The sequence below is a fragment of the Oncorhynchus tshawytscha genome, linkage group LG07 (assembly GCF_018296145.1).
Source record: "Oncorhynchus tshawytscha isolate Ot180627B linkage group LG07, Otsh_v2.0, whole genome shotgun sequence".
NCBI lineage: Eukaryota > Metazoa > Chordata > Actinopteri > Salmoniformes > Salmonidae > Oncorhynchus > Oncorhynchus tshawytscha.
In genome coordinates, this window is record NC_056435.1 from 9,857,531 (window position 1) to 9,866,390 (window position 8,860).

Consider the following 8,860-nt stretch of genomic DNA (forward strand, 5'->3'; position numbering starts at 1 on the left):
AACATTTAAACGTGTTAACCCTCGCAAGGCTGCAGGCCCAGACGGCATCCCCAGCCGCGCCCTCAGAGCATGCGCAGACCAGCTGGCTGGTGTGTTTACGGACATATTCAATCAATCCCTATCCCAGTCTGCTGTTCCCACATGCTTCAAGAGGGCCACCATTGTTCCTGTTCCCAAGAAAGCTAAGGTAACTGAGCTAAACGACTACCGCCCCGTAGCACTCACTTCCGTCATCATGAAGTGCTTTGAGAGACTAGTCAAGGACCATATCACCTCCACCCTACCTGACACCCTAGACCCACTCCAATTTGCTTACCTCCCAAATAGGTCCACAGACGATGCAATCTCAACCACACTGCACACTGCCCTAACCCACCTGGACAAGAGGAATACCTATGTGAGAATGCTGTTCATCGACTACAGCTCGGCATTTAACACCATAGTACCCTCCAAGCTCATCATCAAGCTCGAGACCCTGGGTCTCGACCCCGCCCTGTGCAACTGGGTACTGGACTTCCTGACGGGCCGCCCCCAGGTGGTGAGGGTAGGCAACAACATCTCCACCCCGCTGATCCTCAACACTGGTGCCCCACAAGGTTGCGTTCTGAGCCCTCTCCTGTACTCCCTGTTCACCCACGACTGCGTGGCCACGCACGCCTCCAACTCAATCATCAAGTTTGCAGACGACACAACAGTGGTAGGCTTGATTACCAACAACGACGAGACGGCCTACAGGGAGGAGGTGAGGGCCCTCGGAGTGTGGTGTCAGGAAAATAACCTCACACTCAACGTCAATAAAACTAAGGAGATGATTATGGACTTCAGGAAACAGCAGAGGGAACACCCCCCTATCCACATCGATGGAACAGTAGTGGAGAGGGTAGCAAGTTTTAAGTTCCACGGCATACACATCACAGACAAACTGAATTGGTCCACCCACACGGACAGCATCGTGAAGAAGGCGCAGCAGCGCCTCTTCAACCTCAGGAGGCTGAAGAAATTCGGCTTGTCACCAAAAGCACTCACAAACTTCTACAGATGCACAATCGAGAGCATCCTGGCAGGCTGTATCACCGCCTGGTACGGCAACTGCTCCGCCCACAACCATAAGGCTCTCCAGAGGGTAGTGAGGTCTGCACAACGCATCACCGGGGCAAACTACCTGCCCTCCAGGACACCTACACCACCCGATGTTACAGGAAGGCCATAAAGATCATCAAGGACAACAACCACCCGAGCCACTGCCTGTTCACCCCGCTATCATCCAGAAGGCGAGGTCAGTACAGGTGCATCAAAGCTGGGACCGAGAGACTGAAAAACAGCTTCTATCTCAAGGCCATCAGACTGTTAAATAGCCACCACTAACATTGAGTGGCTGCTGCCAACACACTGACTCAACTCCAGCCACTTTAATAATGGGAATTGATGGGAAATGATGTAAAATATATCACTAGCCACTTTAAACAATGCTACCTAATGTAATGTTTACATACCCTACATTATTCATCTCATATGTATACGTATATACTGTACTCTATATCATCTACTGCATCTTTATGTAATACATGTATCACTAGCCACTTTAACTATGCCACTTTGTTTACATACTCATCTCATATGTATATACTGTACTCGATACCATCTACTGTATCTTGCCTATGCCGCTCTGTACCATCACTCATTCATATATCTTTATGTACATATTCTTTATCCCCTTACACTTGTGTGTATAAGACAGTAGTTTTGGAATTGTTAGTTAGATTACTTGTTGGTTATTACTGCATTGTCGTAACTAGAAGCACAAGCATTTCGCTACACTCGCATTAACATCTGCTAACCATGTGTATGTGACAAATAAAATTTGATTTGATTTGACCTGGCTGCAACTACAATTAGCACTGAAGTGTGAAGTGAGAGGTGTGAAAACTCTTGAGCCTAACAATGGCAGGAGAGTTTCACAGCCAGCAGAACAGCCCACCTCAGACCCGGACCACAATCTCAACACCACAATGGGACAGACAACACAGGACCCACCAACCCAACAGACCCCACACACCCCTTACAGGCCCCCTGTCAGTTCCCCTGATATCTCTCTTGATAACCCCCACATATCCACTAAGGATACACAAAAGCCAGAGATTGTGCTCCTCATTGACTCAAATGGCAAATACATTCAAGAGGATAAACTTTTTCCCAAACACAAAGTGGATAAACTCTGGTGTCCAAACACTAGGCATGCCCTGCAGCTGTTGTCAGAAGACAGACTACGGTCCCCCAGGCACATCAAAATTCACACAGGCACAAATGACCTGAGGGCACAGCATGAAAGGGTGGCCACAGCACTCAATGGAGTGATTGAACAAGTGGTTATCTCCACCCTGCTACCATGAAAATACTTTCACCCTGCCACCATACAGCGGGTGAATGCAAGCATTTTGCGAGATGGTGCCTCCAAACCTAATGTCTACCTGGCCCACCACTCCACCCTGGATTTTAACAGCCTTTACGACCAGGTCCACCTCTACAAGGCAGCAATCCCAACTTTTGCCAGGATCGTGAAGGATGTCACCCTCAACCGTAGCCACAGCACCTCAGACAGCAGTAAACAGAGCAACGGACAAACCTCCCAGACCAGCGAGACCTCTCCTGAAGGACCTGCACCGAGGCCACAGCATCGCCAGCCACACCTAAGACCACCCCAAGCAAACCCTGGCCACACCCTATATACAGTTGAAGTCAGAAGTTTACATACACCTTAGCCAAATACATTTCAACTCAGTTTTTCACAATTCCTGACATTTAATCCTAGTAAAAATTCCCTGTCTTAGGTCAGTTAGGATCACCACTTTATTTTAAGAACGTGAAATGTCAGAATAATAGTAGAGAGAGATTTATTTCAGCTTTTGTTTCTTTCGTCATATTCCCAGAAGTTTACATACACTCAATAGGTATTTGGTAGCATTGCCTTTAAATTGTTTAACTTGGGTCAAACGTGTTGGGTAGCCTTTCATCAGCTTCCCACAATAAGTTGGGTGAATTTTGGCCCATTCCTCCTGACAATGCTGGTGTAACTGAGTCAGGTTTGTAGGCTTCCTTGCTCTTTTTCAGTTCTGCCCACAAATGTTCTATGGGATTGAGGTCAGGGCTTTGTGATGGCCACTCCCAATACCTTGACTTTGTTGTCCTTAAGCCATTTTGCCACAACTTTGGAAGTATGCTTGGGGTCATTGTCCATTTGGAAGACCCATTTGCGACCAAGCTTTAACTTCCTGACTGATGTCTTGAGATGTTACTTCAATATAGCCACGTAATTTTCCTAATTCATGATGCCATCTATTTTGTGAAGTGCACCAGTCCAATTGCTCTCAAGGATGAACCAGACTTCTGGAGGTCTACAATTTCTTGGCTACAATTTTTGGGCTGATTTCTTTAGATTTTCCCATGATGTCAAGCAAAGAGGCACTGAGTTTGAAGGTAGGCCTTGAAATACATCCACAGGTACACCTCCAATTGACTCAAATTATGTTAATTAGCCTATCAGAAACTTCTAAAGCCTTAACATAATTTTCTGGAATTTTCCAAACTGTTTAAAGCCACAGTCATTTTAGTGTATGTAAACTTCTTACCCACTGGAATGGTGATACAGTGAATTATAAGTGAAATAATCTGTCTGTAAACAATTGTTGGAAAAATTACTTGTGTCATGCACAAGTGCACAGTCCTAACCGACTTGCCAGAACTATAGTTTGTTAGCAAGAAATTTGTGGAGTGGTTGAAAAACCAGATTAAATGACTCCAACCTAAGTGTATGTATGTTATATCCTGCCTGTTAGGCCCTGTCCGGGGGTATCGTCGGATGAGGCCACAGTATCTCCCGACCCCTCCTGTCTCAGCCTCCAATATTTATGCTGCAGTAGTTTATGTGTAGGGGGGGCTAGGGTCAGTCTGTTATATCTGGAGTATTTCTCCTGTCTTATCCAGTGTCCTGTGTAAATTTAAGTATGCTCTCTCTAATTCTCTCTCTTTTTCTCTTTTTCTTTCTCTCTTTCTTTTTCTTTCATTCTCTCTCTCTCGGAGGACCTGAGCCCTGGACCATGCCTCAGGACTACCTGGTCTGATGACTCCTTGCTGTCCCCAGTCCACCTGGCCGTGCTGCTGCTCCAGTTTCAACTGTTCTGCCTGCGGCTATGGAACCCTGACCTCTTCACCGGACGTGCTACCTGTCCCAGACCTGCTGTTTTCAACTCTCTAGAGACAGCAGGAGCAGTAGTGATACTCTGAATGATCGGCTATGAAAAGCCAACTGACATTTACTCCTGAGGTGCTGACCTGTTGCACCCTCGACAACCACTGTGATTATTATTATTTGACCCTGCTGGTCATATTTGAACATCTTGGCCATGTTCTGTTATAATCTCCACCCGGCACAGCCAGAAGAGGACTGGCCACCCCTCATAGCCTGGTTCCTCTCTAGGTTTCTTCCTAGATTCTGGCCTTTCTAGGGAGTTTTTCCTAGCCACCGTGCTTCTACACCTGCATTGCTTGCTGTTTGGTGTTTTAGGCTGGGTTTCTGTCCAGCACTTTGTGACATCAGCTGATGTAAATAGTGCTTTATAAATACATTTGATTGATTGATGTAAACTTCTGAATTCAACTGTAGGCCCCCACATATCAGACCAAAGCCCCTTCTGCCCATCCCATGCCCCCCGCCCCTGCGGCAAGAACCTCAACATGACAGCAGGACATATGCCCAGGCCGTGAGCAGAGCAACAGGCCCAACACCCACTATTACACCCACCCAAGCTCCATCCTGCGACCTAAGAGGTATGTATCAGATGCTCAACATGCTCTGCTCACACCTACTGTGACGGTCCGAGCCTAAACCACACAAAAACAACACTAGACACAATGGAACACAAAGCTTTTACTATCTCATCCTGGAATATACAAGGTCTGAGGTCATCTGCCTTTGGCCTAAAGATCAGCAACCTAGACTTCATCAAAGAAATTGAAAATACAGACATTGTCATCATACAAGAAACATGGCATAAAGGAAACGGACCCACTGGTTGCCCTCTAGGCTTCAGAGTGCTGGAAGTCCCATCCACCGAATTACCAGATGTGAAACAGGGAAGAGACTCATGGGGTATGCTAATTTGGTATAGTGCAGACCTAACCCACTCTATTAAATTAATAAAAACAGGAACATTTTACATCTGGCTAGAAATGAATAAGGAAATTATCTCTACAGAGAAAAATGCCCTCGTGTGCTACTTATATATCCCCCCAATGGAATCCCCATGCTTTAACGATGACAGCTTCTCCATCCTAGAGGGGGAGATCAACCATTTCCAGGCCCAGGGATATGTACTAGTCTGGCGACCTAAATGCCAGAACTGGACAAGAACCTGACACCCTCAGCACACAAGGGGACAAACACCTACCTGGAAGTGACAGCATTCGCTCCCCCATATGCCCCCCTAGACCCAACTACGACAACATAACCAACAAAACGGGTCACAACTCCTGCAGCTCTGTTGGACTCTGGGTATGTACATAGTCGGCTTCGAGGGGACTCCTATGGTAGGTACACATATAGTTCATCTCTTGGCAGTAGTACTGTAAACTACTTTATCACTGACCTCAACCCAGAGTCTCTTAGAGCGTTCAGTCAGTCCACTGACACCCCACAGCAAAATCACACACTACTTGAACAGAGCAATGCTCAGTCATGAGTTATCAAAGCCAAAGAAACTGAATAATATTAAGAAATGCTATAGATGGAAGGAAAGTAGTGTGGACATCTACCAAAAAACAATTATTCAACAACAAATCCAATCCTTTCTAGACAATTTCCTGGACAAAATGTTTCAGTATAATAGTGAAGGTGTAAACTTGGCAGTAGAAAACCTAAACAGTATATTTGACCTCTCAGCTTCCCTATTAAATCTAAAAGTTTCAAGCAGACAACCTAAGAAAATGAATACCAATGACTAATGGTTTGATGAAGAATGCCAAAACCTAAGAAAGAAATTGAGAAACCTATCCAACCCAAAACATAAAGACCCAGAAAACCTGAGTCTACGCCTTCACTATGGTGAATCACTAAAACAATACAGAAATACACTACGGAAAAAGAAAGAACAGCACGTCAGAAATCAACTCAATGTAATTGAAGAATCCATCAAATCTAACCACTTCTTGGAAAATTGGAGAACTCCTAAACAAACAACATCTGGTGCTTCTGTCCCCAACTATGGAGGGCCTACAGCAGCACCTAGATCTTATGCACAGATTCCGTCAGACCTGGGCCCTGACAGTAAATCTCAGCAAGACCAAAATAATGGTGATCCAAAAAAGGTCTAGTTGCCAGGCCATAAATATAAATTCCATCTAGACACAGTTGCCCTAGAGCACACAAAAAACTATGCATACCTTAGCCTAAACATCAGCGCCACAGGTAACTTACACAAAAGCTGTGAATGATCTGAGAGACAACCCAAGAAGGGCCTTTTATGCCATCAAAAGGAACATGTAATTTGGCATACCAATCAGGATCTGGCTAAAAAAAACACTTGAATCAGTTATAGAACCCATTGCCCTTTATGGACGTGAGGTCTGGGGTCCATTCACCAACCAAGAAATTCACAAAATTGGACAAACACCTAATTGAGACTGCATGCAGAATTCTGCCAAACTATCCTCTGCGTACATCGTAAAACAACAAATAATGCATACAGGGCAGAATTAGGCCGATAGCCCGATAATTTTCAAAATCCGAAAAGAAACGTTAAATTCTACAACCACCTTAAAGGAAGGGATTCCCAAACCTTCCATAACAAAGCCATTACCTACCGAGAAATTAACCTGAAGAAGAGCCCCCTAAGCAAGCTGGTCCTGGGGCTCTGTTCACAAACACAAACAGAACCCACAGAGCCTCAGGACAGCAACACAATTAGACCTGACCAAATCATGAGAAAACAAAAAGATAATTACTTGACACATTGGAAAGAATTGACCTGACCACTGTGATTGACCCAAAATTAAGGAAATATTTGACTATGTACAGACTCAGTGAGCATCGCCTTGCTATTGAGAAAGGCAGCCGAAGACAGACCTGGCTCTCAAGAAAAGACAGGCTATGTGCACACTGCCAACAAAATGAGGTGGAAACTGAGCTGCACTTCCTAGCCTTCTGCCAAATGTATGAAAGAATTCAAAAACAAATCAATTTTTGATAAACATATCTATTGGGTGAAATACCACAGTGTGAATCACAGCAGCAAGATTTGGGACCTGTTGCCACAAGAAAAGGGCAACCAGTGAAGAACAAAACACCATTGTAAATACAACCTACATTTATGTTTATTCATTTTCCATTTTGTACTTTAGCTATTTTCACATCATTACACCACTGTGTGTGTATATATATATATATATATATAATATGACATTTGAAATGTCTTTATTCTTTGGAACTTTTGTTAGTGTAATGTTGTAATGTTTACAGTTAATTTTTAATTGTTTATTTAACTTTAGTTTATTATCTATTTATCTTGCTTTGGCAAAGTAAGCATGTTTCCCATGCCAATAAAGCCCTAAGAGAGAGAGAGGAGGAAGAGAATCTAGACAGATCATTGGTATTTCCAGAGGCATCTTTTACCCAGATTATGTTGATGCTCCAGAATCAAGTGGATGCTGATTTAGGAAGGTCTTTCCATGATCTGATTAAACACTAAAGATGTGGAGCACATTGTGAAAAGATTTTAGAGATTAACTGGGTTGAGTAAGGAAATTACATGTCACTTTTAATAGGTTTATTTACCTGCACTTCCCTATACTTATCAGTGAAATATTTGATTTGATAGAAATGATTTTAGAGAATGAAAAGGGAAGACTAGCGTTAGAGGTTCCTCAATCTGAAAAACAAAATCAGCAACATATTTACAAAATGTGATCATTTTGCTGTGTTGTGATTGTAGAATCATAAATGTGACTTCATTTTAAAGAGAATCCAAGTGATCGTCTGTGTTCAGAACAAGTCTAATCACAGGAGACAATCACCCTCACTGTCATGTGTTCTAGAGTCATGGGAACAGAATACAGGCCCTTTGGAACAGGCTGTGAATGCTAAAGTCCACAATGATGAAAGCTGGAGTGTACCAAAACCCTCTTCCTTCCCTTGGTCTCTTAGATGTTGACAAATGCTTATGTGTGTGTGTGTGTGTGATGATCATGCACATGGGGGTTGTGTGTGATTCATAAAGGCCTATGTGTGTAAGATTTATGCCTCAGTGTGTTTAGTCACTGAGTGACTTTGCTTATTCATGAAATTGAGCCAAAGGTCTCCAATAACATGGTATTCAATCAACTCAATCTCAGGACAAGCAGCATCCCTCAAAAGTTTTCCCATGATGCAGTTACCTGCCTCACCCACAGACAAACCCAAAGTCAACTCAAAAGACTGCCTGGGCGGTGATGTCATTCGCTCCTATGGCTAGAGCAGGAGGTGTTTGGGAGTGTGACCAGAGCACCTTTATAACTTAAGTGTCTCAGCTTGCAGGATAACATATGGCCCATAGATTACTTTAGTACCACAGGGAAATGTAGCACCTGTAAACGCACAAACCTCTTCAGTGTAAAATGTAATCACTTTACCATACATAACATGACATAAGGTGATTTAACCAAATTGAAATGTTTAACCAAAGACTCAGTAAAGGGTATTTCAAAAGAGGACCGCAACATCCATATGCTGATAATGTTGATTATGACGTGCAGGCACTATGCTGTCATAAATGCGTTAAACTCTGCGGTCTGCGCGTAAACTAAACTATGATTTTATAATAACTCACACTGT